At 36.3% G+C, this 24,072-nt stretch overlaps 1 long non-coding RNA gene and 1 pseudogene across 1 annotated transcript; both read left to right on the top strand.

Moving 5' to 3' along the window:
* Positions 1 to 3,221: 3,221 nt before the first annotated feature.
* LOC136028853 (uncharacterized) lies at positions 3,222 to 7,339 on the top strand. Its single transcript, XR_010617892.1, has 2 exons — positions 3,222 to 4,378; positions 6,283 to 7,339. It is a non-coding gene; the product is annotated as an uncharacterized LOC136028853 (long non-coding RNA).
* A 2,473-nt stretch (positions 7,340 to 9,812) lies between these two features.
* LOC136028604 (uncharacterized) lies at positions 9,813 to 23,804 on the top strand (annotated as a pseudogene).
* Positions 23,805 to 24,072: the final 268 nt, after the last annotated feature.

Genomic DNA, 24,072 nt, shown 5'->3' with positions numbered 1-24,072 from the left:
TCGAGAGAGAAAGAGAGAGGGTATACAGAGGGGAGCAAGAGAGGTAAAGTGAAAATCAGATATAAATTATGATCTTAGTCAAGTGCCGTTCAAGCATCACCCTTAATGGTTACTTGGACGCATCAGTTGCCTTGATAAGAAACGGGTTGACATTTTTTCGTTTTATGAGTTAAATTTTACTGTTACATAAAAGGTTTTTTTTGTTTTGTAAGTTATATTTTATATTTTATAAGTTTCTAGTTTAAAATATTATAGTTCTTAATATATTTTTTTTATGTTTTCCGTCTCAGTTTTCTGGCAGCAGAAATTGGAACCGGCAAAACATTTCATAGAAGTCTACCAAAGTTTATGTTCACGATAAGTTACATACCGAGTACTAGGCAATTTTTTTTCTTTTAACGGAAGCTAATGTACTTAAAAACTTCTTTCAATTTCATCACACAATATTCACAATATCACAATATCACACAGTGCTCTTTTAAGCCAATTATCATCTAGTCGGATTTTTTACTTCTCGAAACGGTGAATCGTTTTTATGAATCGGTGTCCGTTTTTATGGCACTTGGTAATAACCAAGTGACCTATAGCAATCGCAAATTCTGTTGGTCTGTCTGTCTGTCTGTCTGTCCCGGTTTTGCTACTAGTAAGCTAGGACGATGGAATTTGGCTGGCCAATCAGGGACCGGATCAGATGAAATTTGCCCAGCGTCATTGGGGGGGGGGACCGGAAATATTAGAAAATACTTAAAGCGGAGAGATCAGGATGAAACTGGATGGGAAGAATAAAAATAAGTCTAAGATACGTGACTGACATAACCGGACTGGATCCGCTGTCTTTAGTGGAGTTTGGGGGGGGGGGGGGGTAATACGGAAATATGAGGTATTTGGAACTTACGAACGGGTGACCAGATCTTAATGAAATATGATACCTAGAAGGATCTTGTGCTTTAAAGCTCCTATTTTAAATTCCGACCAAATCATGTGACATTGGGGAGGGGGGGGGGGTTGGAGAGGGAAACCGGAATTCTTGGAAAACGTGAAAATTGAAGTATTTTTATCTTACGAACAGGTGATCGGATCTTAATGAAACTTGATATATAGAAGGGTCTTATGTCTCAGATCCTCCATTTTCGACTCGAATCGGATCCAGAGACATAGGGCGTTTGAGGAGGGAAACAGAAATCTTGGAAAACACTTAGAGTGGAAAGATCGGGATGAAACTTGATGGGAAGAATAAGCACAAGTTCTAGATTCATGTTGGACATAATTGGAACGGATCTGTTCTCTTTGGAGGAGCTGGGGGGTGTTAATTTGGAGAAATTAGAAAAATTGAGGTATTTTTAACTTAAGAACGGGTGACCGGATCTTAATGAAATTTGATATTTAGAAGGAATTCATGTCTCAGAGCTCTTATTTCAAATCCCTACCAAATCTGTTGACATTGGGGGAGTTGGAGGGGGAAATCCGAAATCTTGGGAAACGCTTTGATTGGAGGAATCGGGTTAAAGCTTGGTGGATAGCATAAGCAAATGACGTAGATGTGATTGACACAACCGTACTGAATTTTCTCTCTTTGGGGGAGTTGGGGGGAGGGGTTCAGTTCTTTGGCGAGTTTGGTGCTTCTGGACGTGCTAGGACGATAAAATTTGGTAGGCGTGTCAGGGAGCTGCACAAATTGACTTGATAAAGTCGTTTTCCCAGATTCGAGCATCTGGGGGGCTAAGGGGAGAGGAAAAATTAGAAAAAATAACTTATCTATAACTTACGAGTGGGTGATCGGATCTTAATGAATTTTGATATTTAGAAGGCCATCGTGACTCACAGCTCTTATTTTAAATCCCAACCGGCATTAAGCCTCTGATTTTCCTTTTAAATCAATCTATTGATTCTTAGAACTTTGTTAGAGCTTATACCATATGAGCTCTTTGCAATTATAACAGCATTTGGGTGGGCGTTGGTATTCGTAAACTCGATATATCTCATACCCAATCTTTATACCAAGTCGAAGTGCATTAGCGAGCGCAACAGCGTTTTCAAAAAACACTCTAATAGCCAAAGAATCGCCTATCCTTTTCGCATGAGTAATATTGTTGCAGTCAATTAACATTCCCTCATCAAAACTGGTCGGTATACCTTTAATGATTCCAATATATTCCGTTTCTTTTACTTTGACGTCACAATCTCTCATTACAGTTGGAACGGCATTGCAAAAGTTTGTTATAGCAATCTTGTCAATTCGTACCACTTGCTTATGGTCAGAGGGCTTAATGCTATGAATACATTCATGACCTGGAATAGAGTCTATTATTTCGACGCTTGTCAGGATTATCTAATTCTGATTGGACTTTAGAAATAACAATGGTCGTCAGATCGGGATTGAATGATTGAGCGCCAGGGCTGCTAAGAGGGGGGAATTAAATATCAGAAATCTTCTCACGAATTTGCAAAAGTTCCGCATCAATCCTTACAAGCTTTGAGGCGAAGCTAGAATAAGCCACAGCAGGAATAACAGAAACCTCGGTAGGTAAAATAATCACATATGTAGGTAAAGACAAATTTTCGCTGTCGCGTTTCTGGAAGATTTCCATCATGTCCTTAATGTGACGGTAATTAGCTTGATCGCCTTGGCGTCTTTGCACACGTTCACACTCGTAAACATGAGACCAAAGTTCTATTTTAGCCCAGTGTACCGTTAGTTCGAATCCCAGTGTACCCAATTCTTCAGTTTGGGACGGGGGTCAGTGGCGTGACTCTGTAAGCTTAGCCAGAGTTGACCCAGCTCTAAATGGGTACCTGGAGAAATCTGGGGAAGGTAAACAGGAAGGGTGTGCGAAAGCACAGGATGGCTGGCCCCCAACCTCCCATTGCACTTCCTGGCTGAAGGGCCAAGAAACGGAGATCAGCACCGCCGGTACGGACTGTAAAGTCTAATGCCGTATCCTTTACCTTCTTTTTTTTACCATAATAGACTTCTCATCGAAAAAAACAACGGATGCAATAACTTCATCACTTACTCCTTTTTTAAGATTTGAGTGCACGAAATTCAACACCGACGAATGTAGTTAGCCCGCTGTCATAATTACATAAGAGTTGATCGCTTATCCATAGATGAAATTCCCCGGGTTTAAGCGGCGGTCCTCACAATCAAAAACCCTATTTTTGACGGTTTCGAGTTAAATATAATATTCTACTCCAACAGGGGCGCCTTAGCTTTGCCTCGAGTTAAACTGAGATAAACGGGTGCATTCGCCTCAATTGACCAAACCAAACCAGTTGACGTTTGCATTCGCTTTGATTCAGACCAAATTAAATAATGAGTGACAGTGAAATAGTGATTGGACTGTTGGACAGTTTAGTTTATGAAGATTATGAACGTGGAAGGCAAAATAAAGCTCATTCGCGTCGCAGAATACTCTCAAGTGAGAGTGATAGTGATCATAGAACAAATAGTGGCTCTCGGAGCCTAGAGTTTCAAACTCATGCTCGATATGGCTCTCGGAGCCCTCAAATTAGTTCTAGGAACGACAAATCTAGCTCTCGGAGTTCACAAATAGGTTCTAGAACCATAAGAACTGGCTCTGTGAGCCCCGTAAAAATCCATGACAAAAAGCGGAAGGCTTCTCCGGAAAAGCGAAAAGGTAAAAGATTAAAAGAAAACACGTCAAATGACTCTCTATTCAAAAAGATTTCTGAGGAACGTTCTGGTAACAAAGAGGGTCCCAAGATCCATAAAAAACTTGCCAAAGTTGCAAATAGAGCTTTCTCATAGCCTATGGAAATAGGGAAGCTAAAAGATTTATTTGAGCGCCACCCTAGGCCTGCGAATACAGATAAAATTGTTGTTCCCAAGGTGAATAGTGAAATTTGGGCCACTCTCTCAGCACGTGCTATGCAGAGGGATGCTAAGGCACTTCAAGTGCAGCGGACAATTGTTCACTCAACCTTTTGTATTTTAGAGGCAGTAAATGATATTCTTGAGCTCGAAAATGAGCATATCAAAGAAAAGGTTGTAAAAAACCTAACAGATGCAGTTCACAAGCTTGGCCTCACCAATTATGATTTAAGTCTAAAAAGACGCCATGCGATGAAATTCAAGTTGAGCCCAGATCCCATGGTGGCATCCGCTTTATGCGCTCCCGAAGTCAAAGTCACGGAGTTTCTTTTTGGCAAAGATGTTGCCAAAACAACGTCCAAAGCCAAATCCGTGGCGGATTTGAAAAAATCATTTGGAAGACCAAAAAACGTGCAAGGGGGGGCCTACCGTTATCGCCGATGGCAGAACGAGGCTCCCCGTCCATTTTATCGAAAAAAGCAGAACCAGGACCGTCAGGAGAGGCCGAAATTCCAGAACTTTCAGAAAAGGGATCGCAAATAGGTGGTATGTACCATTTAACATACCCTGACCTTGAGTTTTATGATTTTGTTGTAAATTTTAATAGGCAGTCCAAACATTTGGTTGATAATTTTAAAGCAGGAAGAATTAGTAAGTTTATCTCAAAATGGCAGTCAATAACAAGTGATTTGAATATTTTGAATATTGTGGCTTCAGGCTATAAGATTGAATTCGAGAAAAGACCACTAAAAGCTTTGGTAACAAAAAACAAAAGTTTTACGCCTGAAGAAATGCATACTATACGAAAAGAAGTTTATATTTTATTGCATAAAGGAGTTATTATTAAAGTACCCGAGTTCAGAATAAAAGAAATACTTTGAGTTTCTCCCGTTTTTACGGTCCCAAAGAAAGATGGGTCTTCTCGGTTTATTTTGAATCTTAAAAAACTAAACGAAAGTATTAAATATTACCATTTTAAAATGGAAAGTGTTCAGTCTGCGGTTCTTTTAATGACAAAAAATTGTTATATGGCCTCTGTTGACCTTGTTGACTTTTATTATTCATGCCCTGTTGATTTTGAGTATCAAATATGGCTTTGTTTTGAAGTAGATTGTTGTTATGCTTTCAAATGTATGCCAAACGGCTTATCATCTACCCCAAGGGTTCTCACGAAACTTATGAGACCCGTTTTCTCCCTTCTTCGACGAAAAGGTTATTTGTCAATTGTTTATCTAGACGATACCCTTCTTCTGGGAAGGTCAGTTTTAGAATGTCAAAACAATGTCTATGAAACAGTGAAATTACTGTCAGAGCTGGGGTTTGTAATTCACCTGGGGAAGTCAGTTCTCATTCCAAGTCAAAGATTAGAATTTCTGGGTTTTTTACTAGATTCGCGATTAATGCGTATTTCCCTGCCGGAAAGAAAAATTAAAAAGGTTCTAGATTTAGTTTCAAAAGTTCTCCGTCAAGAATCGACTACGATTCAAAATTTGCCCGAAACTCTAGGTGTTCTTGTTTCAACCACCCCAGCAGTGGAATTAGGGCCTTTATATTACCGGAAAGCGGAATCATTGAAAACTCAAGCACTAAAGCACGCGAAGGGTGATTTTGCGGCTAGGCTAACTTTAACATCCGATGTAATTTCCGAATTGCATTGGTGGTTGAACATTGCCAATCATGCTTCTAAAGCAATTGAACCTCAGCTAATTGACAAATATTTGTGTAGTGATGCATCCAAATTAGGCTGGGCACTCGTGGATGAATATTCCATGAAAACAGCCACAGGCGAATGGTCCTCAGAAGAGAAGGGATTTGACATCAATGTTTTAGAAACGAAGGCCGTTTATCTGGGATTAAAGTGTTTTGCTCAGGATATTAAGGGCATTCATTTCCGGCTGCGTTCAGATAATATAACCACAGTAGCTTATATAAATAAAATGGGAGGAACAAAATCTCAATTTTGTATCTATTTCGCAAATAGGATCTGGCAGCTAGTATTGCAGGATAAAGGGTGGATAGCTGCAGAGCATGTGCCAGGAGTTGCTAATATCGCGGACAAAGCATCTCGAAAATTTGATAATGAAAAAGAATGGAAATTGGATTCTAGAATATTCATTATTTTGAATTTGTTGGTATGTCAGTCGATAGATATTGATCTGTTTGCAACCAGATTAAATTTTCAGATTAAACCATTTGTTTCTTGGAAACCAGGTCCAGAATGTGTTTTCGTAGATGCATTTGCAATGAGTTGGGAGCTTCATTTCTTTTATGCCTTTCCCCCATTTAGCTTATTTCTGAGGACCCTTCAGAAGGTAGAGACAGATCAGGCAACTGGTATTTTGATTTTCCCAAACTGGACCACACAAGTTTGGTATCCCTTACTATTAAAGCTCTTAATAGGAAGTCCTATACTTTTATCAAATGATACTTTTACTTTGTCTCTTCCACAGAAACCGACCTTACACCATCCATTGTCCAAAACGTTACGCCTAGCGGCTTGTGTCGTCTCCGGCAAGGGCTTCACCACCAAGGATATTCTCCTTCCACAGTCGATATTATCATGGATGGATGGCTGGATTCAACTAAGCGTCAGTACAGGGTTTACATTGAAAAATGGATCGACTTTTGTGGAAGAAACACAATCCAGGCCTTGGAGGCAACTGTACCGGAGACTTTGACCTTTCTTACGGAACTATTTCACTCAGGTGTTGAATACAGTGCTATTAATACTGCGAAGAGTGCTTTATCCGCAATTTTACCAAGCCTTCAGTTAGGCAGTAATCACATCACTAAGAAATTCATGAGAGGTGTCTTTAATAGAAGGCCTAGCCTACCCAAGATTTCTAGTATTTGGGATGTAAAATGTGTATTCGATCTATTTAGATTGCCAGTTTGGGATATCGAAAACCTTAAATTAAAGACACTAACACAAAAATTAGCGGTTTTATTGATTCTATCGGCTTGTGAAAGAGTTCAGTTGTTGGCCAGTTTGTCACTTAATAATATGATAAATAATGACGATGGAAGTTTTGATTTTCAAATTAATGTGTTATTAAAAACAACGAAACCGGGAAACCACAAATCAGTAGTTAAATTTTGACCTTTTCAAGAGTCGTCCCTTTGTCCGGTGACGCACCTAGCTAGGTATATTAGAATGACGTCATACCTGAATAGAGACGACGCACTTTTTCTTACATATCGTAAGCCTTATACTGCTGTGTCCAAGTCATCTATTTCTAGATGGATAAAAGAAGTATTATTTCTTGCAGGTATATATACCAGTGTTTACGGTGCTCATAGCACACGGTCTGCCTCAACGTCCCACCTTAAAGCAAGAAGAGTTGATGTTGACCAAATCATAAGATATGTAGGCTGGACAAATGCTAAAACGTTTGCAAGGTTTTATAATAAACCAGTTGAAAGTGGAAAACAGTTATCTGTCTTTTGAAGTCACTCATCGCATTCTGTTATATTTGAATTATTTTACTATAAATGAAATTTTGTACAGCGGCCTCTTTTTTTTTATTGAATAGGGCTATTATTGGTCATTAGTGCTGGTTTAGCTCATGCTGAACTTTAAAATCTCAGTTTAACTCGAGGCGAAGCTAAGGCGCTCCTATTGGAGTAGAATTTATAAATTAAACGAAAACTTACCAAGTTTGAAGTTTGATTGTAATTCTACTCCAAAGAAGGAGCGCCAGCGTAGCTGAGAGTTCAACTGCCCTCCCAATTTCCCTTCCCGTTGAACTCTCGGCGTTTCATCATGAGCTTAACCACCGCATACTACAACGACTTTAAAATACTGGTTTGGTTCAGTCAATTGAGGCGATTGCACCCGTCTATCTCAGTTGAACTCTCAGCTACGCTGGCGCTCCTTCTTTGGAGTTGAATTACAATCAAACTTCAAACTTGGTAAGTTTTCGTTTAATTTATAAATTTTCGGTTATCGGTCCTGAAGAATTGCCCGATGAAGTCTTTGAAATCATTCTATGGTACGTGATCTATTTCGATTCGATATAAATGTAATTTCCTTTCTAACCAGGCGCATAAAGACAAATTTTATTCCTCGGGCTTGGTATACCAATAACCTTGGTAATTGTATGAGCAGAATACGGCACAATTTGTAAAAACAAATGGTTGGTATGCGTGTCAGTAACCTAGTATCGTTGGTTGCAGACCTTATGATATGCATTACACAGTGAAAACGTAGACATGGTCAAGTAACTATAGCCACAATAACCAAGAAGTGAAGTTCGGTTAATCATAATGAAACAATTCGTATTTTATAATATGCTGAAAAATTGTAGCTAACACATTTTGTATGCAGAACCGCTATACTTTACCAACACCCCCATTCCCCACTCAATTAATTTGCAAGTATATAGCCCAATTAAATATTTTTCAGATTAACCTAACTTCATTTCTTGGGTGTGGTGGCTATAAGAAATAAGTACCACCTCTTTTATTGAAAAAATATTTTGACAAGTAATCAAAGAGGTGAAAAGACTTTGAGGTGAAAAAGGAGTTTGTCTAAAACTAAGATTTGTCCGTTGGACCTTCCTATATTAAATTGAAAATTAAGATCCTAAGTCATTTTCAGCATTTCAGAATCCTCGCCGAGAAATTTTTTTAGGGGTGGTAATCCTTTCAGAAGCATTGTCATTTGAAAATTAAACTTTAGCACAAAGAGCATGGGATTACGGGAGGGGTTGGTATTCTCCCATGACCCTGCATATGATTTACAAGATAGAAAGAAATTGAACACATAAACGGATTTGTTTCAAGTTAAAGTAGAGTGATATTAACACTTAAAACGAGCATATACTGCTCTATATAAGAAGGGGGACTGCCCCTCCCCCTCATTTATAGGAAACTTACTCCACGCTAAATTTTCAATATTTAAAAACATTAATCGTACCCCCAATAAAACATAAAGAAAGTTTAGTCTCGTTCTTTACTCCCAAGAAAGCTGTTTTTCGAATCTCTGTTGTTGGCTTGTAATTTTTTCTTGTTTTTGAAAATGGGTTTTAATGACCTAACCTATTGTCAATCCGTAGAGATATCTTAGAAATATGAACACGAAGATAAATAGTCATTTATGACTCTTTCGCAAAACAGTTACAGAAAAAAAGCACAGGCTAGCTGTTATTAAACAGAAGATTTACTCAATGCTTAAGGACCATGGAACGGGTTTGATTATTATCATGATTCTGATCTATTTCATTTGGAAGAAGAATTTTGGCCATTGGAAATAATTTGTTATTGTTTCTCTACTATTTCCAAAATATTGAAAGTTTGTCGTCACTCTTTACTTTCAAGCAGGAATACTTTTAGAACTGATTTATACAGTTTATCGTTGTCTATATACTGGGGACAGATGAAACAAGGACCCCTCCACTATAAACCCTCAGAACAATTCTTCGCAAAATTATTGAAAATCATGCCAGATTTGCTAGAATACTTGATATAATCACCATGTGTGATTATCAAGACCATTTGTCAAGGATCTTTGAATTAAAGCCATTTATTTATAAAAAGATCCAAGCACCATTAAAAACATCGTTGATAGTTTTAAAATTATTATTTCAATTTTTTATTCGCGACTGAAAACGTTTTAAATTTGTTATAATTTCACGCAAATTCCACCCCGTAACCGCATTGACTATTTGCTAAAAATTGTTCGGATAATGTTTGGAACATTAATTTATCAAAAAATCCAAGTACCGTATAAAAATATTATTACTGGTTTCAAAATTGTCACTTCTAGTTTTTATTCTCAACTGAAAACCTGCTTTCCATTTGTTATAATTTCACAAAAGTTGCTAATTTTGACTTGACCCACCACTGGACTCATTGGTTTAAGTTCGAGTCCTCTTGTAGGTAGGAAATTATGGTTATATATAGTCCGCTATAATGCATGAACAGATCTTTTGAATGTCATTTATCGGCATTATGATTAATTCCCTTTTTTTAGAATGCATCTTTGATTAGCAATGAATTCAACTTGTGGAATGGTTCAAGCGCCTCATACACATCCAACCAATCCAGATTTAGAGATTAGAAGACCTCAAACTTCTCCAATCAGTTTTGAGGGGAGAGTTAGTGTCCTACCTCCGAACTCAGTGGGAAAACATTCATTTCGGTAAGCTTTTTTCCACCCTCTTCTAATCAACAACAAAAGGATATCGATTTCAAAGAGAGGGAATAACCCCACCTTTCTGTTTTTTTTTGTGATTGATTGAATATGCATTTGTCATGACCAATAGCGAGATAATTTTCAAAAATAGGTGACGTCAGGGTTAATATTTTTCGAGAAAGAAATGTATGAATTTATTGATACATTGAATAATTTGCTATATAAAATTTTCGCACAATCAATCTATTGTACAGATATCCCGTGCCTGAGTTTATAAACTTTTATATAGTGAAAGGGGATGAGTTGGTAACAAACAGTTCGTGGTAACGAACTGTAGTAAGGAGCGACCCGACTCAATAGAAACCAAAACTCTAAAAAATGGAATTTTGATACCAATAGCTACATCAAAAGAATCGCATTTTAATGCTGATTTTAAATATATAAGTTTCATCAAGTTTAGTCTTACGCACCAAAAGTTAAGAGCCTGAGAAAATTTGTGTTATTTTAGAAAATAGGGGGAAACACCCTTTAAAAGTAATAGAATCTTAACGAAAATTACACCATCAGATTCAGCGTATCAGAGAACCCTATTGTAGAAGTTTCAAGCTCCTATCTACAAAAATGTGGAATTTTGTGTTTTTTGCCAGAAGGCAAATCACGGATGCGTGTTTATTTGTTTTTTTTTCTTTTTTCTTTTTCCCAGGGGTGATCGTATCGACCCAGTTGTCCTAGAACGTTGCGAGAGGGTTCATTCTAACGGAAATGAAAAGTTCTAGTGCCCTTTTTAAGTGACCGAAAAAATTGGAGGGCAAATAGGCCCCCTCACACGCTAATTATTTTCCCAAAGTCAACGGATGAAAATTATGAGATAGCCATTTTATTCAACGTATTTGAAAAACCTTATAACTATGTCTTTGGAAACGATTTACTCCTCCACAGTCCCCGTGGGAGGGGCTACAATTTACAAACTTTGACCAGTGCTTACATATAGTAATGGTTATTGGGAAGTGTACAGGTGTTTTCAGGAGGATTTTTTGGTTGGGGGGAGATGTTGAGAAGAGGGGGATATACTGGGGGAACTTTCCATCGAGGAATTTGTCATAGGGAAAGAAAATTTCCATGAAGGGAGCGCAGGATTTGCTAACATTATTTAAAAAAAAACAATGAAAAAATAAATATGAAAAAGTTTATTTCAGCTGGAAGTAAGGAGCAGCATTAAAACTTAAAACTAACAGAAATTATTACCCATATGAGGGCCTCACCTCCTCCTAATACCTCGTTCTTTACGCTAAAGTGTTTTTAGCAATGTCAACTATTTATTCTACGGCTTTTGTGATTCAGGGGTCATTCTTAATGATTTGGGACAAAATTTAAGATTTAGTGTAAAGAGAGAGGTACTGACGAGGGGGCGAACTCTCTCATATGTGTAATAAAAACATGAGAATAAAACATTCTTTTCGTAAGCTAGTTTATGAGTTACATATATCTTTTACTAATAAAAAGATTCGTAAAAAATTGAAAGTTTTAGTTGCCTTTTTAATTAACCAAAAATTGGAGGGCAACTAGGCTTCCTCTCTCGCTCTTTTTTTCTCAAAATCGTTCGATCAAAATTATGAAAAAGCCATTTAGCCAAAAAAAAAAAAAATGCAAATTTCGTTTTAATTATTTCTCTGCAGAGAGCCAAAATCAAAACATGCATTGATTCAAAAACGTTCAGAAATTAAATAAAAAAAACAAGTTTTTTCAACTGAAAGTAAGGAGCTACATTAAAACTTAAAACGAACAGAAATTACTTCGTATATGAAAGGGGCTGCTTCCTCATCAACGCCCCGCTCTTTACGCTAAAGTTTTTTACTGTTTTAAAAAGAAGAGTTGAGAGAAAGAGTCAAACTTTAGCGTAAAGAGCGGGGCAATGATGAAGAAGCAGCCCCTTTCATATACGAAGTAATTTCTGTTCGTTTTAAGTTTTAATGTTGCTCCTTACTTTCAGTTGAAAAAACTTGTTTTTTTATTTAATTCCCTAAAAGGCACCACCATCCCCTCGACACAACGGGAAAAGTGTGGCCAAAAAATGAACTGAAAATGTTTTAACCCCCCCCCCTCCCGGGAAAAATTATCCAATACTCCATCCCTTAGTAAGAGTTCTCTTCTCAAATGTGTTTTTTTTCTTTTAGTGCACTTGTCACATTGAGCTTTGTTTTGATAATAAAATCCTTTTAATTGGATTAAAATTTTATTATATAAACACTTGGTGTTGAGGCATTTAGAAAATGTCGTTTGGTCATTTAGTTTGTTCATCCACTTATTTTTTTTTCTGTCGTTTTCTTTATTTGAGTTTATTTCCTCCTTTAGTTACATATCCTTTTAAATGGGGTGCTTATTTCAACTTCAAATCTGTTTAATGTTCTACGCTCGTTAATTGCGGCTTGCCTCTGGGTATCCTTTCGATGATAAACTTAAATGCCTTAACAACAACAAGAAAGGATGAGTATAGAGCTAGGGATGTTAAAAAGGGAAAGTAAAGGGCATAAGTAATAAATTTCTTTGGGCTGGCCAAAAATGGCTGACCCAGAGGGAGTTTCGGCCACTTCCTAGATGAGCTATTAGTCCTAACATGTGAAAATAACCCTTTAGGGGCTGAGAAGATTTTTGGCCCAGTGACGAAGTCTTTCTGCGCATCAGTGGCGCAATTTCGTCAAAATCTTGGGGGGTGGAGGGTAAAGTTGCAGCCAGTTTTCCCAAATCAAGTGAAAATAACAGTGACAAATGTAAAATGAGCAATATAGTACCTTGAAGGCAAAGATATATTAAAGAAAACTGTCCCGTTTCTCTGGATGCTTGAATAATGCAGGCTTATCTTAGTTTTGACATTATTTTTTTGCAGAAACGAAATTCCAGCTGGGGGAGGGGGCAAACTGGGATTTGGGGGGGGGGGGGGTCTGGCAGGGTCAGTAGCTCTCCTGTCCCATAGAAAATTACGTATGATACAGCTATGTAGCACGGTTGGATCCAGGATCCAAAAAAAATAATAGAGAAAAAGAGAAATATTGGACAAACTACAAAGGGAAACAAACGAATCCACATTTTTAGTGGTGTTGTATTTTTGCTGCTGTTGCAATGTCGTTTTATACCATTGAAACAAAGGTAAAACATATTTTTTACATAAACTGTTAAGCAAGCTAAAAGATTGAGCAGTTTTTGAATCACAGCATTCTTACAACTCTGTTTCTCTGTGACAAGTATCTGACCGTTTTCAATGATGGACTAAGGACAAAGGACTTTTTTTTTGTCAGGGTAGTCCAACTTTTAGTGCAAATTGCATACTTTCTGAAGTTTTCATCTCTAGCTTTCCTCGAAATGCTTATGTCTTCAAAGTAAATATTATTTTGCCTGATAGAGTTTCTCAGTTGAGTCACACAAAGGCTCTGTTGGTAGCAATAACACAAACAGTATAAACACGTCTTATGTTTCACGTTGATTTCTAAAAACAAGTACTGCTCTAAATTTAGTTCCCCGAGGCACAAAGAAACTTTTGATTATCGTGCGTATTTATGAACATAAAACGCAATTTGCTTCGCATAATTGAGCCGTTCAGTAGTCGAATCTGTTTCACATAGCAAAAATAACAGAAAAAAATTGAAAAGCTAGTACGTTGCAAGTTTCGCGTTACGTCTACTTTTGAAAAAAAAACCCAGAATGTTTTGACGGTCTCTTATGCGTTCAATCATAAGGAATGTGCTAATTTTTATTCTAATATGGCTTCTACAATAGCGTCAAATTGGCTTTTGAAAAGTGATTAATATTTAGCAACCATAGTGAGCCGTGTTCCTTTTTACATTAATCTTTGTTTACTGAGACTATCTTTAAGAATGTTCAAAGTTAAGTCAGTCAACTGCTCTCACGGAAAAAAAATTCAGGACTGCTTGGGACTAAATATAAAAAATGTTAAGAAAACTACAATGAATACAAGTGAAGAGCGTTCATCTTAGATGGTGTAATTTGTTTTTCTATCAAAGTTTAAGAAAGGGTAAAAAAAATAACAGTTGACAAAGATTCATTCATCTGAAAATGAAAACTGCATGAGATCTGTACTCGTTTCGCTTATGAAACTAGATATTAAGGCAAAAAGGAAAGAACCAATCTTGAACAAAACCAAAGACCATCTTTGTACCAGAAAAAAAAGAAAAAAAAGAAAATAAAATATAAAAAAAGCTTAAACTAAAATTGTTAAAAGGCTGGTTGACTTATCTGCCTTATGAAAATTTCAATGTCAAACACGCAAATTGATGAGTTTTTTTTGTCCTCATTGATTACCAGTGCCGAGAGTGTACCGACGTTCGGAACTCACATACACTAGGTGACACGTAACGGCCGTGGCTAATGTGTGTCAAGTGGGGCGGAACTGTGACAAGTCTTATGAGGGCTGTACCAGGTGTGACAAAACTGTGCTACATAGGCGCAGCAACGCGGCCCCGAGATGTACACAAGACGTTGGAAAGTGGGAGACCCTTTGACTAGTGTTCTCGGGCCTGTTCACCACCATCATAAATCCTAATTTTTATTCAGAATTCCAAGTTATAAAATTGAAAATGACCTGCTTAGTAGTTCAGCAAGAAGAAATCATTGTCTTCATTAAATAATTTTATTTATCTTTTCCTTGCAGAAATCAGCAAGCAAGTGAAACAGTACTTCGTTTTAACAGTGGGGGGATCAGCTTTCAAGGGGAATTCTCAACTCGACCTCAAGAAGAAATTAATTACAATGTGTTACGGCAGATAAAAGAAGATCCACAAATGCAGCAACAACATTGGATGAATTTTCAAAATTTCCAATCAGCTGGTCAGCGGTTACAAAAACAGTTTACGTACCAAATCTTCCCGTTTCAACAACCTGTGTCATTTCCTACTATCAAAGAAGAGCCTAAGGAATGGGAAATAAAACCAGAATGGGATCAATGCACAGATGGTAAAAAGATTCCACTCCTCAATGGAGTTTAAATCCCCCAAGCTTTCCACAGTCTTTGCCTAAACCGATTACAGAGGAAAGTGCTTCAGTCTCTAAGACTTGGGAAATACCCCAAGAACGGCCCTCAACAGTACAACCAATAAGAGAATCCCCTCATTGGGAAGAACGTCCTATTTCCCCTCCAAAAAAGGATTCTCTTTTATAAGCCCAGTGGGAAATTCAGTCTCCACAGTACAGGGCAAAGGCCAGTTCAAGATGATTCAAGGGTATCACCTGGAACTGTTGGCTCGAGTGAACCAGGTCCAAGCGAGTCACCAACGTACCACGACAAAACTGAATCTGATGGTAAAGCTTCCCCCATGGACTCAGATGATGGGCATTATTCAGACACTAATTGCCTCGCAATTGAAGAAGATGGGTAAATTTTATTTCTTTTTTTTATAATATTTGACATTTATAACATTTCAAATAAACTAGGCATTCAATAAGTCCGATCAGCAATTTTTTTATTATATAACAAATTGATGTAGAGATTCGTTAGAGTTACGTTCTTCTTGAATATTTTCCGAGGATAAACTGAATTCATAACCATTACGAATGTTCTGGCTAAATAAAAATAACAAATTTGACATGTTCATGCTACGACACAAATAGTTCAGGGGTTTTTCTTTTTTTAAACTGTTCCTTAGCTGTAAATCTCTAGAAACGCCTCTTATACATGCACGCTAGCTAAAAAAAATGGAACCACGACATCTATTAAGTATTTGCAAGATGAAAATTATTGAACTCGCTTTAAAAATTCTTGAGAATATAAATCCTTTCAGCTCAGATATGATCTCTTTTGTAGTTAGTTTCCTTGGGTTTAAAATAATCACATTAAAAGGCAACTTTTCTTATGTTTATTTGCAACAAATCTTAAATACACATCTTGTTATCGAAATTTGCCGACTTTGACAACCATGCTGGGATTTTTAATTTTAGCTGGTGGTTTGAGACCATGGAATCGATTATCTACCGGAAATCCACGCGGAAGCAGTTCATTCAAAATACTAGCGTTGTCCACTTGCGTCCACCCCATAGACATCAGAAAGTTACTACCGGCTAGTGGTCCTACGCCAAAAATGCGTTTATATTTCTAAGTTTAGTTAATCGGCCATAGCAAAGGCTTGATAAAGCTGTTGAAACTTTATACATTCTTGTTACATATAAATTATCCATTACTTTAAATGAAGATATTATTTAGATTTCTATGTTCAATCTATATATGAAATTATGCGCTAAAGTTCTAAATGGCTAAAAAGTTCTTTTCTTGCCAGGAAATTGTTGTTAATTTTCGAAGTATACCTATAAACAGGTTAAAGACTGGGATTCAGATCAGAGATGAATTTGAGAGACTAACTAAGAAATATTGACATAAAAATGAACCTTCTTAGTTTTCACCTCGCCCCCTTAAAACGGGAAAATACTTTTTATTCAACGTCATCCCCAACAGTAGGAGATGTGCGCCTCTTTGTTAGAAGTTTAAATAAACTGCATGATGGACCCCTCTAATTGAATGGACTAACTGAGAATTTGACGGTATGGACAGCACTCGAAAAGATTGAAATTAATGCAAAAACAGAAAAATCTAAGGTTTTAGTGATAATTTAAGGACAAAATTGGAAAATTTTTTAGTTTAATCATTTAACAAGATACCTTGTTTTCAGGGAAAATTTGATGGATGCAGACCCTACTGTTGAATCTGACAGTGAATCTCATGTCGACGCTTTGTCCCGACTACAAAAAGCTTTAGAGAAACACGGCGCCTTACACCCAGAAGACAAGGCAGATGGCGAAGTATTTCACTGTCATATCTGCTCCTATGCTGGGACGTCACGGTTCCATTTCAATTCGCACATGAGCACGCATTTCGACTTTAGGTGAGTAGAAAAAGAAACTAAAATGTATAAAAAAGGAAAATTTTTCATATAAAAATCTAGACAAAATTTTCTCACAATTAGATGAAGACATAGCAAATATATATGCAATGGGTTCACACAGTAATTTCATGGCTCAAATGTGAAAGTGGTTAAGTCTGTAAACGAGACCACAGAGAAAATTGAACAAGAATTGATATTGCTGGTATTGAACATGCTGCGCTAATTATCTTGTGGAAGAAGCATTTTATTTTTTACTTATCTTTTTGAGATTAGTGAGTAGGTTTGAAAATGGTTTAATATGGCCATAGTCAACTGGGCTTGCTATAAATTTGTAGATCATTTTAAAAACTTTAAGTTTAATTTTATTAAAAATTTTTGGACATTGAAGCTCCACTCTACTTTAGAAAATAAACTGACGCAACGCCTTTACTTGTTGTATCAAAGAGTATAGATAAATTATAAGAGTGGAAACTGACGCTATTTTCGACAAAGAAAAAAGCTCAACGCCATCTCGCATTTGGCGACGATTGGTATGTTTTCAGCCCCTGTAATCATTTTTCTATCAGGAGCTGAGATCAGACTTTATTACCGCCCTTTTTTATAATTGCCCTAATTAATTTAATTACACTGAAATTACACTAGTTCTTTTTATTACACTGAACATAAATGCCAAGTATCCCCAAGCGTTAGATGGCGTTGGTACTTTTCTTTTGTCAACACTAGCACCACTTTACAGTCTTTTTAATTAACCATACTCTTTGTGTTGTATGCCTGCATGCCTTTATGGTAATAATGACTTATTTATTGAAAATAAATAAATATTATCCAAATATATCTTTGGATGAAATTAAAACGATTCCCCCAATCGTTTTACCGAGGATAAACTGAATTCATAACCATTACGAATGTTCTGGCTAAATAAAAATAACAAATTTGACATGTTCATGCTACGACACAAATAGTTCAGGGGTTTTTCTTTTTTTAAACTGTTCCTTAGCTGTAAATCTCTAGAAACGCCTCTTATACATGCACGCTAGCTAAAAAAAATGGAACCACGACATCTATTAAGTATTTGCAAGATGAAAATTATTGAACTCGCTTTAAAAATTCTTGAGAATATAAATCCTTTCAGCTCAGATATGATCTCTTTTGTAGTTAGTTTCCTTGGGTTTAAAATAATCACATTAAAAGGCAACTTTTCTTATGTTTATTTGCAACAAATCTTAAATACACATCTTGTTATCGAAATTTGCCGACTTTGACAACCATGCTGGGATTTTTAATTTTAGCTGGTGGTTTGAGACCATGGAATCGATTATCTACCGGAAGTCCACGCGGAAGCAGTTCATTCAAAATACTAGCGTTGTCCACTTGCGTCCACCCCATAGACATCAGAAAGTTACTACCGGCTAGTGGTCCTACGCCAAAAATGCGTTTATATTTCTAAGTTTAGTTAATCGGCCATAGCAAAGGCTTGATAAAGCCGTTGAAACTTTATACATTCTTGTTACATATAAATTATCCATTACTTTAAATGAAGATATTATTTAGATTTCTATGTTCAATCTATATATGAAATTATGCGCTAAAGTTCTAAATGGCTAAAAAGTTCTTTTCTTGCCAGGAAATTGTTGTTAATTTTCGAAGTATACCTATAAACAGGTTAAAGACTGGGATTCAGATCAGAGATGAATTTGAGAGACTAACTAAGAAATATTGACATAAAAATGAACCTTCTTAGTTTTCACCTCGCCCCCTTAAAACGGGAAAATACTTTTTATTCAACGTCATCCCCAACAGTAGGAGATGTGCGCCTCTTTGTTAGAAGTTTAAATAAACTGCATGATGGACCCCTCTAATTGAATGGACTAACTGAGAATTTGACGGTATGGACAGCACTCGAAAAGATTGAAATTAATGCAAAAACAGAAAAATCTAAGGTTTTAGTGATAATTTAAGGACAAAATTGGAAAATTTTTTAGTTTAATCATTTAACAAGATACCTTGTTTTCAGGGAAAATTTGATGGATGCAGACCCTACTGTTGAATCTGACAGTGAATCTCATGTCGACGCTTTGTCCCGACTACAAAAAGCTTTAGAGAAACACGGCGCCTTACACCCAGAAGACAAGGCAGATGGCGAAGTATTTCACTGTCATATCTGCTCCTATGCTGGGACGTCACGGTTCCATTTCAATTCGCACATGAGCACGCGTTTCGACTTTAGGTGAGTAGAAAAAGAAACTAAAAGGTATAAAAAAAGAAAATTTTTCATATAAAAATCTAGACAAAATTTTCTCACAATTAGATGAAGAGATAGCAAATATATATGCAATGGGTTCACACAGTAATTTCATGGCTCAAATGTGAAAGTGGTTAAGTCTGTAAACGAGACCACAGAGAAAATTGAACAAGAATTGATATTGCTGGTATTGAACATGCTGCGCTAATTATCTTGTGGAAGAAGCATTTTATTTTTTACTTATCTTTTTGAGATTAGTGAGTAGGTTTGAAAATGGTTTAATATGGCCATAGTCAACTGGGCTTGCTATAAATTTGTAGATCATTTTAAAAACTTTAAGTTTAATTTTATTAAAAATTTTTGGACATTGAAGCTCCTCTCTACTTTAGAAAATAAATTGACGCAACGCCTTTACTTGTTGTATCAAAGAGTATAGATAAATTATAAGAGTGGAAACTGACGCTATTTTCGACAAAGAAAAAAGCTCAACGCCATCTCGCATTTGGCGACGATTGGTATGTTTTCAGCCCCTGTAATCATTTTTCTATCAGGAGCTGAGATCAGACTTTATTACCGCCCTTTTTTATAATTGCCCTAATTAATTTAATTACACTGAAATTACACTAGTTCTTTTTATTACACTGAACATAAATGCCAAGTATCCCCAAGCGTTAGATGGCGTTGGTACTTTTCTTTTGTCAACACTAGCACCACTTTACAGTCTTTTTAATTAACCATACTCTTTGTGTTGTATGCCTGCATGCCTTTATGGTAATAATGACTTATTTATTGAAAATAAATAAATATTATCCAAATATATCTTTGGATGAAATTAAAACGAGATATCTCTGATTTCATTATCATTTTATCGATGATTCAATAAATTTAACCGTTGTATGCTTCAGTTGAATTGATAAAGGAGACAATTCTTTTCCTTTTGGATTCTTCTTTTAATCAAGGTTTTATGGATCTATTATTCTATTATATTTCTTCTTTCTTTTTTGACTCTTGCTATTTTTTTAAATTACGTCAGTTTCTAATAGATGTACAATGAGCATTATTGTAGTTTATATTTAGACAGACTGGAGATACGAGGAAGAATTAAAATCAAATGAAATTAAGAATATATTTTGATCTTGAACCAAAGCATCCGGTTCCAATTTGTTTTATCCTGTCTATTTGGATTTTCAATATATTCAGAAGTTAATTTTTTTCTAAAATGTGTTATTTTTACTTTTACCAGTGCTGAAATAGTTGTAAATTTGAGGCTTTGATATCAAAATCATTTTTGCCTTGTCTTGAATGCCAAAATAATCTCCTTTACACCAGCATCTGATCTATAATAATACTAAAATAATCCAAACGCATTTTGTGGCTTTTCTATTATCCTAAAAAAATTATGTCATGTCCTATGTCGCCTTTTAAATTACCATAGGTGATTTTAAGAATGGTACTCATCAAAAGGCTTATTTTAAAGCCTTGTCACTTCAGTCTGGTCTTTACACAGCGATAAACTACAGTATTGAAAGTTATTCTATGACAATTTTTTTCGATGAATTCGAAAGTTTTTTTTCGATGAATCTCTCTGTAAACTGTGCTTATGAATTCATTAGTTGCCCATTAATGTTTACTATGGTTTTGCACTCCATTTACTATAAATACAGCTTTACGTCCGTTCGAATGAATGAGTTAATTATTGGGGTGTAAACAGCTATTAAGAACTTCAAATAATAAGCTCAGCTTCTTTAATAAGTTTTTAATATTAGTCGTATTTTATATAACTCTATTTATATTTTGGTATCGTCTGCATCTTTATTGCCTGAATATTATCATGCTGTATTGCTGAACATGTTTAGTTTTGAAATGGAACTCCCCTGGGGTAAAAAATTCCTCTAACAGAGATAATACTACTGCTAACAACTTGCCTTAACACCAAGCCACGTGAAGCCAACGCAACTACGTACTAGCCTCCTCTATCCAGACCTATTCAAAGCCTCCCTCTACACCTTCCAAGAAAGTTACCATTTCCCTTAAATCTTTCCTTACGAAATGCTTCCATCCCAACCGAGGATGATCTGCTTTCCGTAGCCTTCAATGGTTGGCTGAAAAGGACAATCTTTGACAATAGCAATCTCAACCTTTCTCTCATTATAGCCCTAGAAAGTGGGACTGAACTAGACTTTTCGTATTGCTTACTTTTGAAATACGGTTAGTCAGTCGGGTATCTAAAACAATCTGTAGGCAAAGGACATCTCAGAAATAGAGAAGAGATAATATTTTAAAATATTACGAATCAGAAGATTTTACATTTAGCTGCAAAATGTGTCCACTAAAGACTGTCTTTGTATATGAAAAACATCTTAGTTGCCGAAGAGAGACGAGCATATAACTACAGTTTGAAAAACTGTCTGGATAAAATTGACATTTTCTTTTATAGCACTTTTATTTCCCTTGATTTACAGAACAAAAATACATTTCCAAATGTCAAGTTTGCCCTCAGATACACAAAATTCTTAATTTTTAACAAATTCCAAAAGCTGGAATTCTTTAAAACTCATTATACGAATTTTTAAAATGTAATTAATCAGTAGACTAATTAAAATTTTGAGAATCAATAAAAAAAATGTAGAAACTGAGGAAATCCAATAACATCAGGAATTACAAAAAAGAACTGAGGAACAGATAAATGGTATATTAACAAACCTGCGATTTGTTTCATTTCATGCAAGTAAAGAACTAATTTGTTGTTCCTCTTTTAGAAAAGCTGTGAATTTGAATTGTCCAAAATAAAAACTTTTTTGTTCTTTTTTTCAATTGTAGCTCTTATTTTTTTGACACCTGTCTAATAATTTATGTTTTATCATAGGTGTGGAAAATGTGAATTCACTACTCGCACAGAGGGTAAACTACGTCAGCACATGGTCGAAGTCCAAAACCCCAGTATTGATGAAAATGATGATGAGAGTATTAGAGTACCCCGTGTGAATGCACAAGGAAAAGTCAAAACATTTACATGCAAGCAGTGCAACTTCGTGGCTGTAACCAAGTTAAACTTTTGGGAGCAGAGTCGTACACATATCAAACCTAAAAAAATGTTACAGTGTACAAAATGTCTGTTTGTAACTGAGTACAAACACCATGAGAAATCACTTTGGTTCAAAGCCATTTAAATGTAACAAGTGCAGTCACTCGTGTGTTAATAAATCCATGCTCAATTCCCATATGAAGTCGCACTCTAACATAAATCAATATCGATGTGCCGATTGCACCTATGCAACTAAATACTGTCATAGCTTAGAGCTGCATTTAAGGAAATATAATCATAAGCCGGCAATGGGTTTGACGAATGAAGGCAACCCGGCTCCAAGTATGATCGACCTTTACAGTCCAAGGCGAGGTCCAAGACCCATGAAGAAAGATGATCCGCTTGGATCTTTAGGTGGACTAATGGGTATGCCACTGGGAATGGGTCTAGGGCAAACTCCTGTATGCCGTTTGGATTTCCGTTCCCATTTCTAGGTACGTCTATGGGTAAATCTGAAGACAGGGAAAGGAAAGATGAACTTAAATGCCAACTCTGTGGCTTTAGTACGTTTGCATCCAATCAGTTTGCTGAACACATTCTTAGCCATTCTACGAAGGAGGTTTGTGTCACGACAGTAGACAAATTGGAGAGTTCTACCAAGCAAGAAATTGATGGCATGCGTGAAGGAGAAAATCCACTATTACGATTCCCTGGATTATACTTGCCAATGATGCCAAACATGAAAGACTATCTCTCAAGAGTTTTAAACGCTCCTTTAATGTTTAGCCCTATGGATTTCAAGAAATCCCCAAGACAAGAATCAGAGCATGAAGATTCTCCAAAGGATTCTCACGACCTAAATTCCCCTGTACCAAGCGGAGATGAACAGCCTCTAGGAGCAGTTCCTCTAGATCTGAGTAGGGAAGTCCGTGAAAAGCCCCATTCACCAATCTCTGATCCATCAACTGATTCTCCCCGTCCTCATATTGAAAGAATACCATCGAAGAACAGACGAAAGGGTAAGGCTGTCAAATTGGAGAGGGCCAACCAGCGGGATGATCAAACACTAAATACTGAAACTTCTTCCCCAGACAATGAGAGCAGTCACCAAGAAAATCAATCTTGTGACTGGAACTTGTGCCACCAATGCCAATTTTGCGATATTGCCTTTAAAGATGCCATCATGTATACAATGCACATGGGCTATCATGGTTATCAGGATCCTTTTACTTGCAATATGTGCGGGCATCAAACAGGGGACAAGCTTTCTTTTTTCTTACATTTAGCACGTTCTCAGCACAACTAAAACAGTATCATGAACCACGTGCCTTTCAATTATACTATCGTAGATGAGACATTATATCGATATATCATATCGAAAGCATTTTGATTTTGATTCAATCATGCTATGAGGCAGAGCCGATCCACGTATGGCCGAAAAAATATAAAATATTTGTTGTCCAGCACATCCTTCTTCAATGCTGAGCTTCAGTCACCGCACAGTTTTTTTTTAACGTCAAGCATTACATGAACTTTTTCTTCATTATACAAACGTGATTAAATAGAAATTTAAGCATTGTTTTGTAAATAAAAGAAAATACATTTAAGTAAATTTACAGATGTCTTAATTGCTTTGCTACATTTGAGACACCACTCAATGTGTCTTTCTATACTCTTTCTAAACATGCCAATCGCTTCCTTTATAAACTCTATTTTTCACCCTCAAAGTGACATCATATTCTTTATTATTTATCAATAGAAAATAATTACCAAAATCTTTGAAACTACTTTTAAACGATCATAAATCTTTAATTATCTTCTTCCTAACATTGTACTACTTCAATTGCATCTCCTCTTAATAAAGCGCAAGATGTATATTTCCACTGTATTTTTACAATAGAGCAGGGAATATATATTGAAAAACATAGTAGGAAGAATATATACTATTGGCTG

Source organism: Artemia franciscana, chromosome 7 (assembly GCF_032884065.1).
Source record: "Artemia franciscana chromosome 7, ASM3288406v1, whole genome shotgun sequence".
In the NCBI taxonomy this organism is placed as follows: domain Eukaryota; kingdom Metazoa; phylum Arthropoda; class Branchiopoda; order Anostraca; family Artemiidae; genus Artemia; species Artemia franciscana.
Note: the sequence above shows the minus strand (reverse complement) of the source record. Positions and strands in the feature narration are given on the sequence as shown.